Below are 21,719 nucleotides of genomic sequence, written 5' to 3'. Positions count from 1 at the left end.
CATAGCCCCAGATATCAGGGACCAAGGCAATTTTTTTTTATCTTAATCCTGGTTATATGCTTAAAAAGCAATCCAGAGTACACCATTTTTCTGCTTCATTTGCTTGTTAGCACTGCAGAATACAGCCAGATCTGTTCCATATTTCAGCGATAAAAATCCAGAAATTTGAACTGAACCTGGAAAATATTGGCCTCCTTTTCCATTCTGTTGCAGTGTGTCGGTCAAGCTATTCACACTAGGTGTCTGTGAAGAATAGTATTAGTAAATTACAGGCCTGCTATTTAAAACCGTGGTTCTCTGTCAGACATAACACCTATAAGAGTGTTCCAAAATCATCCATTTCTTCCATTTTCATTTTGTTGCAGTGTGTCGGTCAAGCTATTCACGCTAGGTCTCTGTGAAGAATAGTATTAGTAAATTATAGGCCTGCTACTTAAAACTGTGGTTCTCTGTCAGACATATCACCTTTAAGAGTGTTCCAAAATCAGCCATTTCTTCCATTTTCATTTCATTTAAAATGGGCAAGGTGCGTGGCAAGGGACGAGGAAGTGGACATGATGGTGATGGTGCATGCAGAGGCCGAGGACGTGGCCGTGGGCAAGCTGAAATTGTGCCACAACAAACACCCACATCTTGTTGCTCGACCTTCCTGTCCCAATTACTAGGGGACCGCTGTACACCACTATTGAACCCAGAGCAGTCCAAAAGGTTGTTGGTTGGATAACAGATAATGCTTCCAGTCACTTAGCCACCACCACCACCACCCTGTCTTCCACACGGTCAAGTCTCAGTAGCCGTGAGGCTGGACAGCACATTCCTCACCCTGATCCTCCTTCCTCCCACCTTGCCGAGTGCCCGGAGACAACTGATCCCACATTTGTACACTCAGAAGAGCTGTTCACTTTTCCATTTGTAGATTTGGGCCACTCGCCCGGCCAGCTTCAAGTGAGTCAAGAGGAGAACGCGTGTAGCGATGCCCAAATATTGGAGCAGCCACGGTCACACGAAGGCAACAGTGGGAAAGTGCAATTACTGTCGCAAGAGGTGGATGATGATGATGATGAGACACAATTGCCAGATAGTCAGGAGGAGGAACAGGGTGCGGAAGTGGAAGACGAGGTGGTGGATGATATATTAACTGACCCAACCTGGCAGGGGGACATACAGAGCAATGACAGCAGCACACAGGGGGAGGGAGGCGTAGCACAACAACAGGCAGGAATAAGCAGTGTTGTGGCCGCTGACACAAGGCGGGAAAGCGTTCCTCGTAATGCCAACACGACAGAAGTTGCCAGTACAACTGTTTGGTCTTCCCGAGTCTGGTTGTTTTTTAAAGACTCTGTAGATAACCCCAAAAAGGCCATTTGCACCACCTGCCAGCCCAGCATCAGCAGGGGTAGCAAAACTAGCAGCCTGACCACCACCAGCATGATCAGGCACATGGCAGAAAAGCACCCGACTAAGTGGGCCGAACTCCAGGGTCCAGAAACAGTATCTGCAGGTGACACCACTGCTTCTTCCGCCGTTGTGCGTGCACGCCAATCCCCTGTCCATGGCACATGCCAAGATGCCTCCCACCCTGCACGTGTCATTGCACACTCTCAAGTAGCACCATCAGCAAGCAAGTCCACGTCCTTGTCCCAGCACAGCATCCAGTTATCCCTACCCCAGTCCTTGGAATGCAAGCACAAATACGCAGCCAACGCCCCACAGGCCACACTACTAAATTCACACATTTCACGAATGCTTGCGCTCGAAATGTTGTCTTTTAGGCTCGTGGAGATGGAAGCTTTCTGCAACCTGATGGCGGCGGCCGTCCCTCAGTACTTGGTCCCCAGCTGCCACTATTTCTCCCGGTGTGCCGTCCCCGCATTACACAAGCACATGTCCCACAACATTAGCCGTGCCCTCAACAGCGCAGTTACTGGGAAAGTCCACCTAACCACGGACACGTGGACAAGTGCTTGTGGGCAAGGATGGTACATCTCGCTGACGGCACACTGGTTTAATATAGTGGAAGCCGGGACCCAGCCAGACCTTGGAACGGAACACGTCCTCCCGATGCCGAGGATTGCGGGACCTGGGTCAATCAGGGTTGCTCCCACATTCTACAGCTCCTGCAACTCTTCTTCTTCAGCCTCCATCTCCGAAATGACCACATCAGTCGCAAGCTGTAAGCATTGCAGCACTGCCTCGGCCAAGAGGCAAGCGGCAACAGGCTGTGCTGAAGCTAATATGCTTAGGTGACAAACCGCACAATGCTGAAGAGTTGTGGACAGCTCTGAAAGGGCAGGCAGATCTGTGGCTGACACCGCTGACCCTACTGCCAGGCATGGTTGTGTGTGACAATGGCCGGAACTTGGTGGCGGCTCTGAGACGAGGCGAGCTCACACTCTTACCATGCCTGGCCCATGTGCTTAACCTCGTGGTTCAGCAGTTTCTCAAAACCTACCCAGATCTGCCGGATCTGCTTGTTAAAGTACGCCACCTGAGTGCCCATTTTAGAGAGTCAGCTACAGCTTCCGCCGGCCTTGCCGTGCTTCAGCAGCGTTTTCAGCTCTAAATTGTTAGTGGGTTTCTTCCTAAATTTTGGCAGCCATTGGACTCACTGCATACCCTATAACTGGATAGGAGACCCGCTCCTTTCTAATGGGAACATATTGTTTCTGAGGCCCACCTCTATGTGTCTTTAAATTGTTAGTGAGGTATTTCCCAAATTTTGGCAGGCCTTGCAGTCACTGCATGAGCATTTACCACTATAGGAGACCCACTCCTTTATAATGGGAACATTTTTTTTACTGAGACCCTCCTTTATGTCTCTTCAAAGGGGTATTGGGGTTCATTCAAATTTTTGGCAGCCCTTGCAGTCACTGCATACGCAATAACAGTATAGGAGACCCACTCTTTAATAATGGGAACGACAAAGCATAGCCGACTGCTGGCCCTTTAAGAATAGTAAGGCTGTAAAAATAGTGTTTGTGGCTTTCACAAACTCTCCTTCATAAATGAAACAGGATATGTCTGATGATGTTTCACACACCACATGGCCAGATAAGGTTGTAAAATGTTAAAATGACATTTCCCGGTGAATTGTCTTGGTTGAAAGCAATACAAAAGTGCAAAAACGCATCAAAAACACTACGTGTGAATATAGCCCAAGGTGTGGACTTGAAAATTGCTGTTCACAGATGCTCACCATCCCATCTCACTGAGCTAGAGCTAGTTTGCAAAGAAGAATGGACAAACATGTTATCCTCTAAATGTGCAAAGCTGGTGAAGGCATACCGTTGCACCAGTAATTGCAGTGAAAGGTAATCTTGCAATGCATTGTCTCAGGGGTACTGAATACAAATGCACATGAAAATTTTCAGATTTATATTTTTAAAGTATTTAGAAAACATGTATCATTTCCTTTACATGTCACAAATACTTGTTACTTTGTGAAAAAATGTGGAAAAGTTCACAGGGTCTGAATACTTTTTCAAACCAGTGTAAGGGTATGTGGTTCAGATTTTTTAATGTGGATTTTGAAGTGGATCTGCTCAAAAATCCACATATGAAGCTGCTTCAAATACTTTTTGAATAAGCATCTTGTTCATTTCCTATTGATGACTTGGTTTGAAAAACCACAGCCAATCTGCTCATGCACATACCATAAATAGTTCTAGTTGACTTTAATGTGGTACTTTCACATTATTTTTTCTGTTTGCCTTGGCAGTCTGGCAGAATGGAACCAAAGAGCAACCACAATAGTTTAGTTCAGCTCTCTGGTTATCCCAGATTAGGGGAAGGAGCTTGAGGCTGTTCAGCTTCAAAGGTTCTGCACATTATAAAACAATGAGGGAGAAAGCCAAACCTGCAAAGCTTCCAATTACCCTCAATCAGGAAAGATTTAAAGGGGTTGTCTGGTCAAAAGTGACTGTGTAACTGCAGACTTTTGAATCCCCCAAGTGCAGGCACTGTGCTCTGTGGGGATTTGCCGTTACGGGTGTGTCAGAGGTGACAGACAGTCGCCCTGCATTTGGTTGCAGGAGATCTCTACGTTTGGCATTACAGACATCTTCTTAGAGGCTGTCTCTAGGACCCAGTGGCTACCTTTCTCTGGCTAATTAACACCGTGCCTGAGTATATAAATACCTGCTGTGTTTCAGAGGGAGGTGCCTGCGATATTCATTGCTACCTGTGAAAGCTTTAGCAAAAACAGTACTTCGTCTTCTTTGAAGCTTGAGGACGTGTGCGCATTTGTCTGGAGTTTGTCTTAAGCTAAGCAATTTCCCCCTGTTTGTCCAACCCTGTTGTCTATAGTGTTTAGTGGAGATCGACTAGTGCTCATCTCCTCCCTTCCCTAGCCTTAGTCATATGCCAGGGAGAGACAGGGTGAGGCACGCGTGCAGCGATTGGTGAAGAGCCAATACAGGGATATTAGGGGAGACAGGGTGACGCTAGATCAACCTAGGAGGTCTCCACTTCCACCCTTTCCCTAGAGTCTGGGATCCCTTTCCCTCTTCCCTTTGTGTTGCACTAAGTCTTTCCCACACCTTGCGTGACATTATCGCCGGCCGAGCACATTTTGAAAAGGGAAAAAAAAAAGACTGACACTTTGTTTTTTTTTTTCCCTCTGTGTGTTTTTGGGTGTGGACTTTTGTTTCCCTTTCTCCCTTGGTATCGGTACTCTTGCAGAGCTCGCAGAGAAGTTCCGCTGTCTGTCCCTGGAGGTGAATGACCTCCGCTGTGAGGTTCAGCAGCAACATCAGAGGCTACTGGTCGCTAATTCGGGGGTATCTGCAGGTAGGCCTGCCCAGCCTGAATCCAAGGTTGCCCTCCTGGATAGGTTTTCAGGAGGTAGGGACAAGTTTTTTGTTTTCAAGGAGGCCTGCAAACTGTATTTTAAACTTCATCCTTACTCCTCCAGAAATGAGGAGCAACGGGTTGGTATTGTGATCTCTCTACTGCAGGGAGATCTTCAGTCTTGGGCGTTTTCTTTACCGCAGGACTCGGTTTGTCTCCAGTCTGTGGAGCGGTTTTTCGGTGCTCTAGCCCTCATCTATGAGGACCCTGACCGAGTCGCCTTGGCTGAGTCTAGGCTACGTCACCTTTAGCAGGGGAATCGGTCAGTGGAGACGTACAGTTCGGAATTCCGTAGATGGGCAACGGATTCCAAATGGAATGTCTCAGCCCTTAGAAGTCAATATTGCGAGGGGCTTACTGAAAGGTTGAATGAGACCTTGGCAGTATATGAAACCCCTCAGTCCTTGGAGGCTGCCATGTCATTGGCCATACGTCTTGATAGATGCTTTCAGGACAGATGGGTGAGACCACCTTCTCCGGGGCCTTCATGTCGGGGTTTTGTACCTCTGCCGGGGGAGCGGCCTAGGCTTGAGCCAGTACTGGGAGAGGTGGAGGAACCCATGCAGTTAGGGGGTGTCTCTACATCATACATCTCCCCGGACATTCGCAAGAAAAAAGGCATATTTTTTTTTTGTGGGAAAAAGGGACATTTTGTTGGGACCTGTCCTACAATTCCTAAACAAAAGGAGTCTCGATTAACTCTTGGTAGTATGGAGTTGGATAAACAAGGGGTGCATTTGTTACCAACCTGCAGTTTCCGCTTTGCCCTGTCAGCAGAGGTGGTGCTAGAGAGCAAAACCGAGAAAATTTCTGTGTTTGTTGACAGTGTGCTTTAGCTGAACCTATTTCTATCTTTGCCATTGACTCAGCGCCACTTGCACAGAAAGCATTTACTCAGATTGTACATAATGTAAAACTGAGGGTGGGGTCAGTTCATTGTGAAATAATCCCTTTATTGAATGGGGAGATTTCTGCCATGAGAACTGTTTAGATATTTCCCTTGCTACTGTCTCTACAGAAATATTACCGGCTTTTCTGTCTGGTTTTAAGGACGTTTTTTCTGAGAGGGGTTGTCAGGATTTGCTTCCTCATCGTGCTTATGACTGTCCTATTAACCTGAGCCCCGGAGCTAAACTACCGAAATCCAGACTGTATAATCTTTCTGGCCCTGAGAGACAAGCCATGAAGGATTTTATTGCTGAAAGTCTGGAAAAGGGACATATTAGAACCTCATCTTCGCCCGTGGCGGCAGGGTTCTTCTTTGTGAAGAAAAAAGATGGCAGCCTGCGTCGTTGTTTAGATTTCCGGGAATTAAATCAAATTATCATCCGTGATCCATACCCTCTTCCTCTGATTCCTGATTTGTTCAGCCAGGCTGTAGGCGTTAAGGTATTCTCCAAGTTGGATTTAAGGGGAGCCTACTATCTGGTTAGAATCAGAGAAGGGGACGAATGGATAACAGAGTTCAATACCCACGGAAGGACATTTTGAGAGTCTGGTTATGCCTTTTGGTTTGACCAATTCACCTGCAGTATTCCAGCATTTCATAAATTATATTTTCCATCATTTGATGGGGAGGTTTGTGGTGATCTGTCTGGACGATATTTTGGTTTACTCACCTGATTTTGAGACTCATTGGGGACATGTAAAGCAAGTGCTCCAGATATTAAGGGATGACAAACTTTATGCCAAGCTGGAAAAATGTGTTTTCTCTGTTCAGGAGGTGCAGTTTTTGGGGTACTTGTTGTCATATTCAGGTTTTCGGATGGATCTGGAGAAGATCCGTGCAGTCCTTGATTGGGAACGTCCCGAGAACCTGAAGGCTCTACAATTTTTTCTGGGTTTTACAAATTTTTACCGGAAATTCATCCAAAATGACTCTGTTATTGTGAAACCCCTTACTGACATGACTAAGAAGGGGTCTGATTTTTCCAAATGGTTGGATGCTTCCCTCCAAGCTTTTTCTTCCTTAAAGAATCATTTTGCCACTGCACCTATACTCAGTCAACCCGATGTTTCCCAACCCTTTATTGTGGAGGTTGATGTGTCGGATGTTGGGGTTGGGGCTGTGTTGCCTCAGGGTCTGTCCCCTGGTAAATGGCGTCCATGCGCCTTCTCTTCTAAAAATTTGTCTTCGGCTGAGAGAAATTATGACGTGGGTAATAGGGAACTTTTGGCAATCAAATTGGCATTCGAGGAATGGCGATGTTGGTTGGAGGGGGCTGTCCATCCTATTACTGACCATAAGAACCTGTCATATCTCCAGTCTGCTAAATGTCTCAACCCTAGGCAAGCCAGATGGTCCCTGTTTTTTACTAGGTTCAATTTTGTTGTCACTTTTCATCCAGGGGTCAAAAATGTCAAGATTGATGCTTTGTCCCTGAGCTTCCCTGGTGGGGGTGACCATGATAAACCTTCCCCGATATTACAGAAAGGGGTAGTCATTTTGGCACTGTATCCTGATCTGTAGGGTGAGATGTTGGAGGCTCAGGGGGACGCTCCTACCTCCTGCCCTTCCGGAAGGTTATTTGTACCATCTAATCTGCGCCGCAAAGTAATTAAGGAACATCATAACTCTGTGCTTGCTGGGCATCCAGGTGGTAAGGCAACCGTGGACCTCCTCTCTCGTCGTTTTTGGTGTCTGGGGTTGCATCGGGATGTGATTGAACACGTAGCTGCTTGTAGTATTTGCGCGCGTTCTAAGGTTTCGCATACCCGTCCGTCTGGTACTCTTCTTCTGCTACCTATCCCTAGTAGGCCATGGACATGTGGCACCCCTGTGGGTTCAGTCGCCACAGAGGTACTGCATCTCACCCAGAGGTGTGGTACCCCACTCTCAGGTAAGGAGGGAGTATTACCCGGGACCCACACACCCACATCCAATACACTGCACTTCAGTAGGGAAGGGAGAGCACAGTCCCTGGTCCCTAGCTGGAGGGTGGAACTAGGTAGAGGAGGTGGGTGGAGGAAGTAGATCAGGGGAGCACAGACAGGAAGAGTATAAGAAGAAGGGGAACCATCTAGAAGGAGGTCAGTACAGATGAGAGAGAGCAGGGAGCAGGAGCTCTGGAGGAGCTCTGCTCAGGAGGAGTGGAGAAAGGAGCAGGGCCCAGTCAGAGAGGCCCAGGAGAAAGAGTGAAGAGAAGAGAGGAGCAGTGAGGAGGGCTCCAGGAGGAACCAAGGGGATCCCAGGGGCACGGCGAGTGCGGATGCCACCCGTGCGCCCGAATTCACATGGGCGTGGAGGGATCAGGCACAGAAGGGGACCGGCCCCTAACTAGTGGAGAATAACCAGGCTCAGATAGACAACCGGAGGCTGCTGCATTTTCAAGGTGCTGCAGCCAACATCCACAATTACATTGCCAAAAAGGTGGCCGCATAGGGTCCAGGGGACTGCAGGTCGCCCGACCAAGCTCGAGGCCACTGGCTTGGGACATTGATTGTGAGGTGCAGGGCAGGAGGGCGAGAGCCAGTGCAGTGAGACGACCGGGAAAGGTACATAGAACGGGGTCCCGTTTAAGTGCTCCTGAGATACTTGAGAGATTGCTGAACCCTTGTACCGGAGGACACAGGACGACGTGGGAGGTTACACACTGGCCCTTGTAACCTGGAGAATTGAACAACTGTGAGTAAAACCTGAAGACTGCACCCCACTGTGTCCTTGAATTATTGCTGCGCCATCACCGGCCCCGCACTACACAGCATCAGCAACATCTACTTCATAGCATCACTATGTCCTGCCCTGGGGCTTAGCTCTACCTGTGGAGAGCTGAACCAACTCTGCTGCGTCACCATCAGCTCCAGGGGATCTGCACTGCAGCGGCGGCCCCATATAGCCGCATACCACAGGTGGTGTCACAAACATTATCTCTATAAAAACTTTATTCCCCTTTCACTTTCCCTTTAATTGACCGCCCTGGGTCACGGACCGGGTCACTGCCACCGTGACATCCCCCAGCATCGACAGGCCCGGCTACCGAGTACCCCACGGCCCAGGGGGCGCGTCAGACACACTTGTCCATGGATTTTATTACTGACCTACTGGTTTCTGCAGGCAAAACGGTGGTTTTGTTGGTAGTAGATCGGTTCAGTAAAATGGTTCACTTCATCGCATTGCCTGCACTTCCAAATGCCAAGACACTTGCTCAGGTGTTCATAAATGAGATTGTGAAGCTTCACGGGTTTCCCTCTGATGTGGTGTCAGATCGGGGGACCGAGTTTGTTTCCAAGTTCTGGAAGGCATTCTGTTCTCGACTGGGGGTGCAGCTGTCCTTTTCCTCTGCCTTCCACCCTCAGTCGAATGGTCAGACCGAGCGTGTCAATCAGAATTTGGAGACCTACCTCAGGTGTTTCGTCTCCGAAAATCAGGAGGATTGGGCATCCTACTTACCGCTGGCGGAATTTGCCATTAATAATCATCGTCAAGAATCCACTGGCAGGTCACCGTTCTTCGGTGCATACGGTTATCACCCACAGTTTGGTACATTTAATGGGGGAGGAGCTTCAGGAGTTCCTGAGGAGGAACGGTTTGCTTCGTCGCTCTCCTCGGTATGGCAGGGTGTTCTGAGTAATTTAAAGATCATGGGAGACAGGTATAAACATATGGCTGACAGAAAATGCTTGCCATGTCCGGACCTGAATGTGAATGACTTTGTGTGGTTGTCTACCAGGAATATAAGATTGAAAGTTGAGTCATAAAAGCTATAGAAATGGAACAGATAATGCACTCACCAACAGTGTTGCTTGATAATAGTCCTGTTTATTCGGGATTACGGGTAGTGGACCCGTTGAAGCGCAGGACTCGTGCGAAACGGCCGTTGTCCTCTTACCCCCCGCACCCCAGAACCTGCACCACCCCTCCGCATGTGTAATCCCGAATAAACAGGACTATTATCAAGCAACACCGTTGGTGAGTGCATTATCTGTTCCATTTCTATAGCTTTTATGGCTCAAGTTTCACTATATATGGAATTTGCACCACCCGGCTCGCATGCACACGGCTAGTGCCCTGTCTACGTGGTTTCCAGGCTAACACTCTTTTATATGCAGAGTGCAGCGATTAGTGCTCGACAATTGAAAGCTGCATAGTGTGATTGGTGCCTTACTATCTCTTTTCATATGCTGGACATAAGATTGAAAGTTCCTTCTTGGAAGCTGGGACCTAGGTTTATTGGTCCCTATAAAATAACCACCGTCATTAACCCAGCAGCGTTTAGTCTTTAACTTCCTCAGGCCCTTAAGGTTCACAACGTGTTCCACAGGTCCTTGCTCAAAAAGTATGTGGAACCTCTTAAGCCCTCACTTCTACCACCGCCCCAAGTAATGGTTGATGGTAATCTGGAGTTCCAGATTTCGAGGATTGTAGATTCTAGTCTCCAACGTCGTTCTCTACAATACTTGGCGCACTGGAAAGGCTAAGGTCCAACTTTCACTTTCTCCAGATGTTTGTTTTTTTTGTATGAGGGACAGTGAAGCTGCTGCTAATTGGTCGCATTGATCACATGACAGGTCACGTGAGCCCCAGCAGTGGGCAACCCCTTTAAGTCAGGAGTGTGAACAAGCATTGGGCACTCATGACATAATATAATAAAATATATGGCAGGAGCCTCAGTCTGCATCCACACTCTGCAATAACACTGCGGCTGAAAACCCGCAGCAGCCCTGTGTCATACTGGTCTTTCCACTGTTTCCCTGCATAGTCACTTAACATCTTCACCCCGGAGCCTGTTTTCACCTTCATGACCATACCAAATTTTACCATTCATATTGACGCGCCCCCTGGGCCATATTCTTTAGGGGAATACCCGGAGCCGGATCAGATGGGGGTTGTAGTCTCCGAGTGGCTGTGACCCGGTCCGTGCCCAGGGTGTCAAGCTCAGTGTGTGTGGCAGTCCTACAGATGTTATAAAGTTCTTTATGTCGACTACGCCACCCGTTGTATTGCGGTCACTACGGCCGCCGCTGCAGCAGGGTCCGCTGAGGCTGATGGTGTTGGTGCAGCTTTTGATAGTATAACCCCCAACGGGTGGGGTATAGCCTCAGGGGGTCAGGTGCAGAGGATGGGGGTTGTGGTGGTGCAGCGTAGATGTTAAGTGAAGACAGAGTCGGGTTGTGCAGTTTAGGGTATTTACTCACTGCTGATGTTCCGGTCACTCCAGCTTCAAGTGACCACCCGAGCCGTGCTGCGTCCACCAGGTCCTGGACTCCGCTAACCCCCAAGCAAGTCCGGAGCGTGACCCTGAGCCCTCCTTCCTGTCCTGTCTTCTGGCCGTCCCCACCAGGGATCCACCTAGGTCCAGCTCCCTCGGGCCTTCTGTTGGGAAACCCTTGGCCTTGGGTTCCCTGACCCTACACGTGGTTTGCCTTCAGGGTGGATGTGGTGGGTGGCCGTGGCAGATCCTGCCCACGGCCTCCGGTCTCTGGCTGGGGTGTGCTTTAGCCCCCACCAGTTTGGGATCCGGTACCCTTTTGCCAACTCTTCACCCTAGGTTTGTATATGGGTTCTCAGAGTTCCTGCTTGTTTTCTCTGGGTCCTTCTGACTCTCCTCTCTCACTCTCTCTCTTGGGCTGGGGCTGCTCTTCTGCTCTCTTCCTCTCCTCTGCAAAGACTCGCTGACTGCCTCTACTCTGACAGACTGACCCTGATCTTAGATGGTGCCCACCTTAAATACTCCCTCTATGTGTGAGCTCAGGTGACCAGCACCCAATGAGCTCCTATCTTTACCCAGGCTGCTCCCCCTATCTGCCCCTACACTACTTGGGATGTTCCACCCCCCTCCCACTCCAGCCAAGGACAGACTCGGTCGTACCTGCACATTTCCAAGTGGGAGTACCGTTGGTCTGCCCTCCGGAAATGGGATGTGTGTAGTGCATGCAGCTCTCTGGGCTCAGTCCCACACTCCATCCTTACCCGGGAGTGGAATATCACACCTCTGGGTTGAGGCGCAATACCCCTGTAGCAGCCGAATCCTCAGGGTGCTACATTCCCCCCTGGTAAATCACAGCACGTCCTCGGGCTGTAAGATATAAAACATCCACAAACATACAATTTTTTTTCATATAAACAACATAATAAAACATCATATAAAATATCATATATATATCAGCATCATCATAAAACTTTTCATATTAATAACATTCTCGTCGCCTCTGGCTCCTCCTCCGGTCACTGTGCAACGTGTGACCGGGTAAAGTGCGACAGTCTTTGGAACTCGTGGCTTTCCTATAAAACCAATAGGGGGCGCTTTAGGACGCGCAACTATTTACAAGGGATATGGCCGCTCTCAGTCCTCGGCCAGGTATTAGGGAGGAATGACCGCTCTCAGTCCTCGGTCAGTGGGATTTAAGGGATAAACGGGTAAACAGTTCACACTTGCTGGTCCCAACGGGGACTATATTATCAACAACAGTTTCTTTGGTACCCCTACGGGTAACTATATACAGCTTCTACTCTGCCGTACTCAACGACGACGTCCTCCTGCTCTTTCTTTGTGGTTACCTTTAGCTTCAGACCCGTCCGGGTCCTCTTGTTCTTCCTCCTCACACCGCAGCTCTTCCTCCGTCAGGCGATGCACATGGAGGGCGTAGGGTCCTTTGGCACACTTGTGCCGGGTGAAGGTGACCTCGTCCCCGATGTAAAGGTCACGACCTCTGTGTCCCTCCGGTAGGTGGGACTCAACGTCTCTCCTGGTCACGAAGACGTCGCCTGGGGTGCGGTGGTCTCGGATGAAGCCCCACCCATGCTGCATGTTAAACTTGATCACAGTCCCGGTGGTGCGGGGACTATGCGCTGCACGGGGGTCTCTCCTGGCCCGGCTCTTCTGCTCCGCGCTCCTTACTTGAGCTTGCTGTTCCCGGACCCGCCTCTCTCTCCGCTCTCTCTCAAAGACCTCGAGCTGCTGGCGGCAGCACTCTGCACGCTCCGCTGCAGCTGCCCGGGTCTCCTGAGTGAACCCCATGAGGTCTTCTCCGGTGGGGTCCCACTCAAACTGCGCTTCTGCTAGCGGGGGCGAGATCCTCTTGACGGGCTTTGGAGCCGGGATCAGGGGTTCATCTAGGGGCCTCTCTTTCCGGAGTCGGGGATGGTGAAACTCCGGTGGCCATATGAAGGGCTGCCCATCCGGGCACGTATGTTGGGCGAACAGGTCCTCACCCAGGTGCGGCACTCTTGGTCTTATGGGCGCGGTGGAAGTGGCGCCCGGGTTGCCCAAGCCTTGCGGCCAGGCCTGGGGCACCTGGAAAGTGAAGGGCACCGTAAGGACGGCGGCGCCCTGGGCTACTTGGCCCTGCGACCAGGCCGGGGGCTCCGCGGAGGTAGGGGGCGCTGTTGGTATTGCGGCGCCCGGGGGTACTAGGCCTTGCGACCAGGCTGGTCGTACTTCCTGCTTGGTCACGCTCGGGGTCGAGGCGTGTGACGTCACAGGGGTCGCGGCTGCGGCTTCCGGTTGAGGCCTAGTCTGTGGCGGTGACGTTGCGGTTACGGGCACGGCAGGGGGTACTTCGGGCTCTGCGACGGGGAGCTGGGGCAGGCACGCGGTTTCCCGGTTTGGGGTAGAGACGTCCCCTTTACCTGCCTCCTTTCGTTCGGCTCCCTTCTCGGCGCCGTCTCCGGCCTTCAGTCCTCCCGCGCCATCCTCAGAGGCGGTCTGTCTCCTCGTCTCGGGTGGCGTGCTCCGCTGACGAGTCTCGGTCCGCTGGGCCATCTCTCGGCTCCACTCCGCCAACGTCTCTCGCTGCACCCGGGCCATCCTCCGTGCGAGGCCCTCCAGCGCAGTCTGCGCACACTCCCGATCTCGGGGGAGCTGTGCCAAGACCTCCACTAAGCCTAGTGGGGTCGTAGCTTCTAGCAGGCTCCTGACCAACGGGTCGGTGCTGCTCTGCTCTCCTTCTGTTGTCTCCAGCAGGCTCCTGGCCAGCGGGCCGGTGCTGCTCTGCTCTTCTCCCATCTCCGGGTAAGCTTCTTCTGGACTCAGCTCCAGGCTTCTTGTCTCCGGGTGCGCTCTCTCCAGACTGCTCCAAGCGACACCCATCTTTGTTCTCTTCTTCTCAGTCCTTCCACTTCGAGGGCGGTCCCGGGGCCACTTGGTGATTGTCAGCTCCAGGGGCAGTTCTTTCACGCTGACAGACACCTCTAGCGTCACAGTCTCTGTTGGTGGGGGCGGTTTCCACTTTTGGCGCCATTTTCGGTCCTGGCCCACGATGGGAGGCGGCCTCTTGCCACCCTCTGGCACGCCCATAATGGCGTCCGCTCTTCCAAGGCGGGAAACCTTTGGAAATGGCGGGAATCGTCTCCCAGTGGCGGGAAACTCTGCAGATGGCGGGAAAACGCTGTTAATGGCGGACAACCAGCGGGAATCGACCTGTGATGGAGTCCGATGGCGGGGACCCTCCGGAACCGGCAGAAGACTTCTTTTTGAGGTAAACTCGTTCTTTTCTTCAGGCACGCAGTACCCGGTTGTTGTGGGCACGTAATCCTGCCGACTACGCCAAAGTTGACGCGCCCCCTGGGCCATATTCTTTAGGGGAATACCCGGAGCCGGATCAGATGGGGGTTGTAGTCTCCGAGTGGCTGTGACCCGGTCCGTGCCCAGGGTGTCAAGCTCAGTGTGTGTGGCAGTCCTACAGATGTTATAAAGTTCTTTATGTCGACTACGCCACCCGTTGTATTGCGGTCACTACGGCCGCCGCTGCAGCAGGGTCCGCTGAGGCTGATGGTGTTGGTGCAGCTTTTGATAGTATAACCCCCAACGGGTGGGGTATAGCCTCAGGGGGTCAGGTGCAGAGGATGGGGGTTGTGGTGGTGCAGCGTAGATGTTAAGTGAAGACAGAGTCGGGTTGTGCAGTTTAGGGTATTTACTCACTGCTGATGTTCCGGTCACTCCAGCTTCAAGTGACCACCCGAGCCGTGCTGCGTCCACCAGGTCCTGGACTCCGCCAACCCCCAAGCAAGTCCGGAGCGTGACCCTGAGCCCTCCTTCCTGTCCTGTCTTCTGGCCGTCCCCACCAGGGATCCACCTAGGTCCAGCTCCCTCGGGCCTTCTGTTGGGAAACCCTTGGCCTTGGGTTCCCTGACCCTACACGTGGTTTGCCTTCAGGGTGGATGTGGTGGGTGGCCGTGGCAGATCCTGCCCACGGCCTCCGGTCTCTGGCTGGGGTGTGCTTTAGCCCCCACCAGTTTGGGATCCGGTACCCTTTTGCCAACTCTTCACCCTAGGTTTGTATATGGGTTCTCAGAGTTCCTGCTTGTTTTCTCTGGGTCCTTCTGACTCTCCTCTCTCACTCTCTCTCTTGGGCTGGGGCTGCTCTTCTGCTCTCTTCCTCTCCTCTGCAAAGACTCGCTGACTGCCTCTACTCTGACAGACTGACCCTGATCTTAGATGGTGCCCACCTTAAATACTCCCTCTATGTGTGAGCTCAGGTGACCAGCACCCAATGAGCTCCTATCTTTACCCAGGCTGCTCCCCCTATCTGCCCCTACACTACTTGGGATGTTCCACCCCCCTCCCACTCCAGCCAAGGACAGACTCGGTCGTACCTGCACATTTCCAAGTGGGAGTACCGTTGGTCTGCCCTCCGGAAATGGGATGTGTGTAGTGCATGCAGCTCTCTGGGCTCAGTCCCACACTCCATCCTTACCCGGGAGTGGAATATCACACCTCTGGGTTGAGGCGCAATACCCCTGTAGCAGCCGAATCCTCAGGGTGCTACAATATCACTGTCACTTTATGAGGTAAAAACTCTGGAACGCTTCAACGTATCCCACTGATTCTGAGATTTTATCGTGACATATTGTACTTCATGATAGTGGTAAATTTTTTGTCAATATGACATGTGTTTATTTGTGAAAAAAATGGAAATTTGGTGAAAATGTTTAAAGATTTTGCAATTTTCAAACTTTTAATTTATATGCCCTTAAATCAGAGAGTTATGTCACAGAAAATTTACTTTACATCAGCACAATTTTTGAAACATATTTTTTTTTGTCATGACGTCATAAGGGTTAAAAGTTGACCAGCGATTTCTCATTTTTCCATTTTTTTTTAGGGACCACATCACATTTGAAGTGACTTTGAGGGGTCTATATGACAGAAAATACCCAAAAGTGACACCATTCTAAAAATTTCACCCCTCAAGGTGCTCAAAACCACATTCAAGAAGTTTATTAACCCTTCAGGTGCTTCACAGGAATTTTTGGAATGTAGAAGAAAACAATGAACATTTAACTTTTTTTTCACTAAAATTTTACTTTAGACCCAATTTTTTTTTATTTTTGCAAGGGTAACAGGAGAAATTGCACCTTACAATTTGTTGTACAATTTCTCCTGAGTATGCCGATAACCCAAATGTGGAAGAAAACCACTGTTTGGGTGTACCATAGTGCTCGGAAGGGAAGGAGCGCCATTTGACTTTTTGAATGTAAAATTTACTGGAATAATTAGAGGACGCCTTGTCGTGTTTCGAGAGGCCCTGATGTGCCTAAATAGTGGAAATCCCTCACAAGTGACACCATTATGGAAACTAAACCCCTCAGGGAACTTATCTAGATATGCATTGAACACCTTGAACCCCCAGATGCTTCATAGAAGTTTATAATGTTGAGCCCTGAGAATAAAAAAAAAAAAGAAAGAAAATAAAAAAAAAATCACATTTTTCCCACAAAAATGTTTTTTAGCCCCAAATTTTGCATTTTCACAAAAGTAACAGGAGAAAATGGACCCCAAAAGTTGTTGTGCAATTTCTCCTGAGTATGCAGATGCTCCATATGTGAGAGAAAACTACTGTTTGGGTGCACAACAGGGCTCAGAAGGGCCATATTGGAGTTCAGATTCTGCTGGAATGGTTTGAGGGTGCCATGTCACATTGGGAGAAACCCTGAGGTGGCAAAACAGCTGAAACCCCCATATGTGACCTCATTTTAGAAACTACACCCACCAATGAATTCATCTAGGGGTGCAGTAATCATATTGACACCACATGTGCCTCATAGAATTTTATACCATTGGGCGGTGAAGAAAGAATAATTACATTTTCATCATTAAAATGTTGTTTTAGCCCCAAATTTTTAGGACTAGTAGGAAAAAGTGGACCTCAGTCTGTTGTAAAAATTTCTCCTAAGTGTGTCAATACCCTACATGTAATCAGGAAATACTTTTCAGGCATAATGCAAAGCTCAGAAGGGAAGAAGCGCCATGTTAAAATGCAGATTTTACTGTTATGGTTTGCGAGGCCATGACACACTGGGAGAGCCCCTGAGGTGTCAGAACAGCAGAACCCCTCATAAGTGACCCCATTTTACAATCTACACCTCTCAATGAATTCATCTAAGGGTGCAGTGATCACATTGACAACCCGGGTGTGTCACAGAATTTCATATATTACATTTTTACCACAAAAATTTTGTTTTAGCCCCAGATTTTACATTTTCACACTGGGAAGTGGGTAAAAACGGCACCAAAATTTGTCCCACAATTTCTGCTGAACATGGAAAAACTCTATATGTGGCTGTACAGTACTGTTATTTGCCTCCTGGAGCACAGATTTTCCTAGAATAGTTTGCGGACTTCACATACAAAGACCCTAAGTGCTAGAAGAGCAGAATCACCCCCTCAAGTTACCTCAATTTGGAAATTATATCCTTTGGGAATTTATCTACAAGTGTAGTGCCGATTTTGAGTCCATAGGTGTTTTCCAGAAACAAGCAGCAGTGGATGTTGCCAAGTGAAAATTGCAAACTGCCATTGTGGTGACCAGTACGTTGTAGTGACCAGTACGTTATGCCCAGTTCAAACTTCTGGAGACACGCTCCCGTAAATTAGGCGTGCTCTCATAGCTACAGAAATGCCAAACATGTGGACGTTAAATGTGGTTTAGACACACTGTGGCTCAGAAGGGAGGGGGCATTTTGATTTGGGAGCATATCATTTGTTGTATTACTTTTGGGGGGTGACGAGCCATTTTGCTCTTCCAGAGCCTTTGTGCTACCAGTAACGTGGAAGCCCCCTATATTTCCATTGACAGATGATGGACCTGAGTGTCGGCTTGCTTTTTTTGTGGATTGATTTGGAGCTTTTGTTAGGAACATTTTACATCACAATTATCCAACACTCTACGCTGAGCGCATACTTTGGGGTTTCAATCTAAATCTCTGAGTGACGTGATTCAGATGTAACCCCCAAAGGATCCATTCACTATAATGAGGCAGCAGAGTTACTCTGGATTGCGTCTGACCTCTGTTCAGCAGTGTCCTTCTTTTCAGAAGTGCACAAAACTCATTTATGCACGCCTAAAAAGACAGACACTGCCGGATCACAAGTCAGACGGTGTCCATAGTGTCTCCATCTGTCTCATTATAGGGAATCTTCAGCCAGGGGTTCCCTTTGAATCACATATTTCAGAAATTTACAGTGTAAGCGCTCAGCGCAGAGTGCAGGATAGATGTGAGCCGAGCCTTACTGCGATCTTTGGAAGGCAGAATCAAGAAATCAACAGCAGGTGACAAATTGGTTTTATTTTTTTTTATGACATTCCTCGTGCGGTGTAAGTGATGAGACGACTTTATTGTTTGGGTCGATGCGATTACAGCGATACCAGATTTATATTGGGTTTTTATGTTTGGCTGCTGTCCCATACTAAGACGCTTTTTTTATTTTCATAGCTATAATTGTTTCCATATTTCAACCGACAAAGTCATGTGAGGGCTTGTTTTTTGCGGGACGAGTTGACTTTTTTATTGGTACCATTTTTGAGCACATGACATTTTTTGATCGCTTTCTATTCCAATTTTTGGGAGGCAGAATGAACAAAAACCAGCAATTCAGGAATTTTTTTTTGGGGTGTGGGGGTTTTATGTAGTTCCGCATGTGGTAAAATTGATGAGGAAGTCAGTACGATTACAGAGATGCCACATTTATATCTTTTTTTCATGTTTTGACACTTTTACACAATAAAAACTATTTTATAGAAAAAATAATTATTTTTGCATCGCTTTATTCTGAGATCTATAACTTTTTTATTTTTCCGCTGATGGAGCTTTATGGCAGCTTGTTTTTTGCAGGACAAGATGTTGTTTTCAGCTATGCCATTTCTATTTACATTCATCTTTTTGATTGCGTTTTATTCCACTTTTTGTTTGGCGGTATGATGATGAAGCATAGTTTTTTATTTATTTATTTTTTATAGTGTTCATTGAAAGGGTTAACTAGTGTGACATTTTTATAGGGTAGGTCGTTCTGGATGGGTCGATACCAAATATGAGTACTTATTTTTATGAAAAGAAAAAAATATATATATATATTTATGGGTACAATATTATATATAATATTTTACTATTATTTTGTGAGTTTTTATTTTTTTTACTTTTTTACTTAGTCTCACTATGGGACTTTCACTTTCTGCACTGTGATAGCAGTTATAAAGCATAGCAATGCAGGAGCATTGCTATGCTTTGTAATTGTCAGTGCTGCACTGACACAAGTTAGTTAGATCATGTTCTGTGCATGATCTAACTAACTTGCTAGAACCTGGTGACCTGGATATTGTCATGACGACATCGGGTCATCATGGCAATGATCGAGCCCTGCGATGACATCGTGGGGGCGCTGAACGGAGGGGTGAGGGGGCTCACTCCCTCTGTCTTCCTTCTAAATTCTGCGATCGATATAGATCGCAACATTTAGAGGGTTAAATTGCCAGGAGCGATGCGGGCACTGCTCCTGGCAGTGAGTTCCGGGTGTCAGCTGTCAGAATCGCTGAACACCCAGCGGCCATCGCACGAGCACAGCTCGTGTGCACGCAGAATCGCCTGGACATATCAAAACGTCCAAGGTCGGTAAGGGGTTAAAGCACCACCAGCGATTTTTTTTTTTTTTTTTTTGCATTGCTGGAGTGGTGCTACTAATGTAAGGTCCCCACACTGTCTTATACCTCCCATCCGCCATCTATATCATTTTTCCACACCACTCTCTTCGATCTCCAGCAGTTTGTGACTTGCTGGACAATAATCCAGTGTTTTCTGGAGTGAGCTGGAAGTCTATGAGAGCCTTGTTCTGACCTTGTTCTGGCTCTCATAGACTTGCATTGAGAGCTTGTGACCGTTACCTCTGACTTCTGATCAATCACAGGTTGCGGTCACAAGATGGTGCTGTGGGACTGTAGGGGCTCTGGAATGAGCTGAAGACAGTGGGTAGTAAGTATATTACTAGATGCAGGGATCTTGCGTTAGTAGCACCACTCCAGCGTTGCAATAAAAATACGCTGGAGTGGTGTTTAAGGTAATATATATAATGTGATACACATTTGTACAGATTTAGAGCGTGTCCACTAGATGGTGCTGTAAACCATAAAACATGGTGCGGGTTAGGCGTGTCTCAGTATTATGCTGGTTCCTGTATATCCTATATACTTGTTTTGCTTTTCAGCCGTGACCTTAGGACATTGATGTTCTCATCCTGTATAAACCCCACTATGGTATACTAACCAAGTATAAGATAAAACAAAGAGCCCCATTCAGTGTGTGTACAGTAGCTTTGACTCTAACGTTTGTAGATGATTGATTTGACATCAGAGGCTTCTTCATTTATCTTGTGAACTTTCCTGATACATTTAATGTCCCATTTACCACAGACTATTCCTAGAGACAGCTGGACAAATGAGAAATACTTACCAGAGCAGGCTCGTCCACACCTTCTGTATGGACCGTGGTATTTAGTGTGTTTGTACATAGTCTTGGTTATGCAATCCTTAAAGGGGAGGTCTTATTACACAACCATGTTTAGAGTGTCATGTTACATTCTATGTCTCCAGGGTTTGCGCACAGTTAGAGGACATATTCCTGTAGCCTGGCCTTTAGCTATAAATTGGGAGTAGTACATTGTGGAGAGAATCTGCACTTTAAGACTACGTTCACACATTCAGTATTTGGTCAGTATTTTACCTCAGTATGTGTAAGCCAAAACCAGGAGTGGGTGATAATACAGAAGTGGTGATGTGTTTCTATTATACTTTTCCTCTGTTCCACTCCTGGTTTTGGCTTACACATACTGATGGAAAATACTGACCAAACCCTGAATGTCTGCACATTGCAAAGGCTGTGTGCCCACAATGAGTACATAGCTGGCCTATAAGGCCAGCTATGTACTATTACGCGCTCTGTGATCGCGCCGGCACACAAGTGGCGAGGGGCACTCGCTGCCGGGTGTCAGCTGATTGTCACAGCTGACACCCGGTGCTATGTGCCAGGAGTGGTCCCGCACCTCTGCTGGCAAATTAACTCTCGCAATGCTGCGATCGATCGCAGCATTTTGGGGGCAAGGGGAGGTAAGCATCGGTACTCACCTCTCCTGCCGGCATCCCGTAGTGTCGTAGGGTCACCAGACAGCAGGAAGTTACTTTGGTCATGCGCAGTGCACGACCAAAGTAACTTCTCCCTGTGCAGCGCTGACAGGCTGCATAGCATAGGGAGCTGCTGCTCTCTATGCTATATGACGCGCCCCCTGGGCCGTGGGGTACTCGGCAGCCGGGCCTCTGGTTGCTGGGGGATATCACAGTAGCTGGCCCGGTCCGTGACCCAGGGCGGTCAGTAAAAGGGGAGTATTTATAAGGGATTTAAAGTGTTCGTGACGCCAAAAGTGGAATGCAGCTAAGGGGTGCCGCCGCTGCGGAGCAGTCCTCTGGAGCTGGTGTTACGGCAGCAGGATGGTGTGGCTCTTCACAGGTAGAGCTAGCTCCAGGGTAGCGTTGGGGTGTAATGGATGGTGGTGCAGGGGAGATGGGACCCAGCCAGGTCAGAGGAAGAACAGACACACACACCGGGGCTAGTTTCAGTACCTTTACTGCAGATGGTAGTCAGGTACGGTCCGGGGCACTTGTAGGTG

At 48.6% G+C, this 21,719-nt stretch overlaps 1 pseudogene; it reads right to left on the bottom strand.

Moving 5' to 3' along the window:
- Positions 1–20,605, bottom strand: part of LOC141151193 (flavin reductase (NADPH)-like) — a 56,852-nt pseudogene extending 36,247 nt beyond the window's left edge.
- Between the last annotated feature and the right edge of the window lie 1,114 nt (positions 20,606–21,719).

The sequence above is a fragment of the Phyllobates terribilis genome, unplaced genomic scaffold (genome assembly GCF_046119375.1).
Source record: "Phyllobates terribilis strain yellow unplaced genomic scaffold, ASM4611937v1 Scaffold_1__5_contigs__length_1240528914, whole genome shotgun sequence".
Taxonomy (NCBI): domain Eukaryota; kingdom Metazoa; phylum Chordata; class Amphibia; order Anura; family Dendrobatidae; genus Phyllobates; species Phyllobates terribilis.
This window is presented reverse-complemented; position numbering and strand designations above follow the sequence as displayed.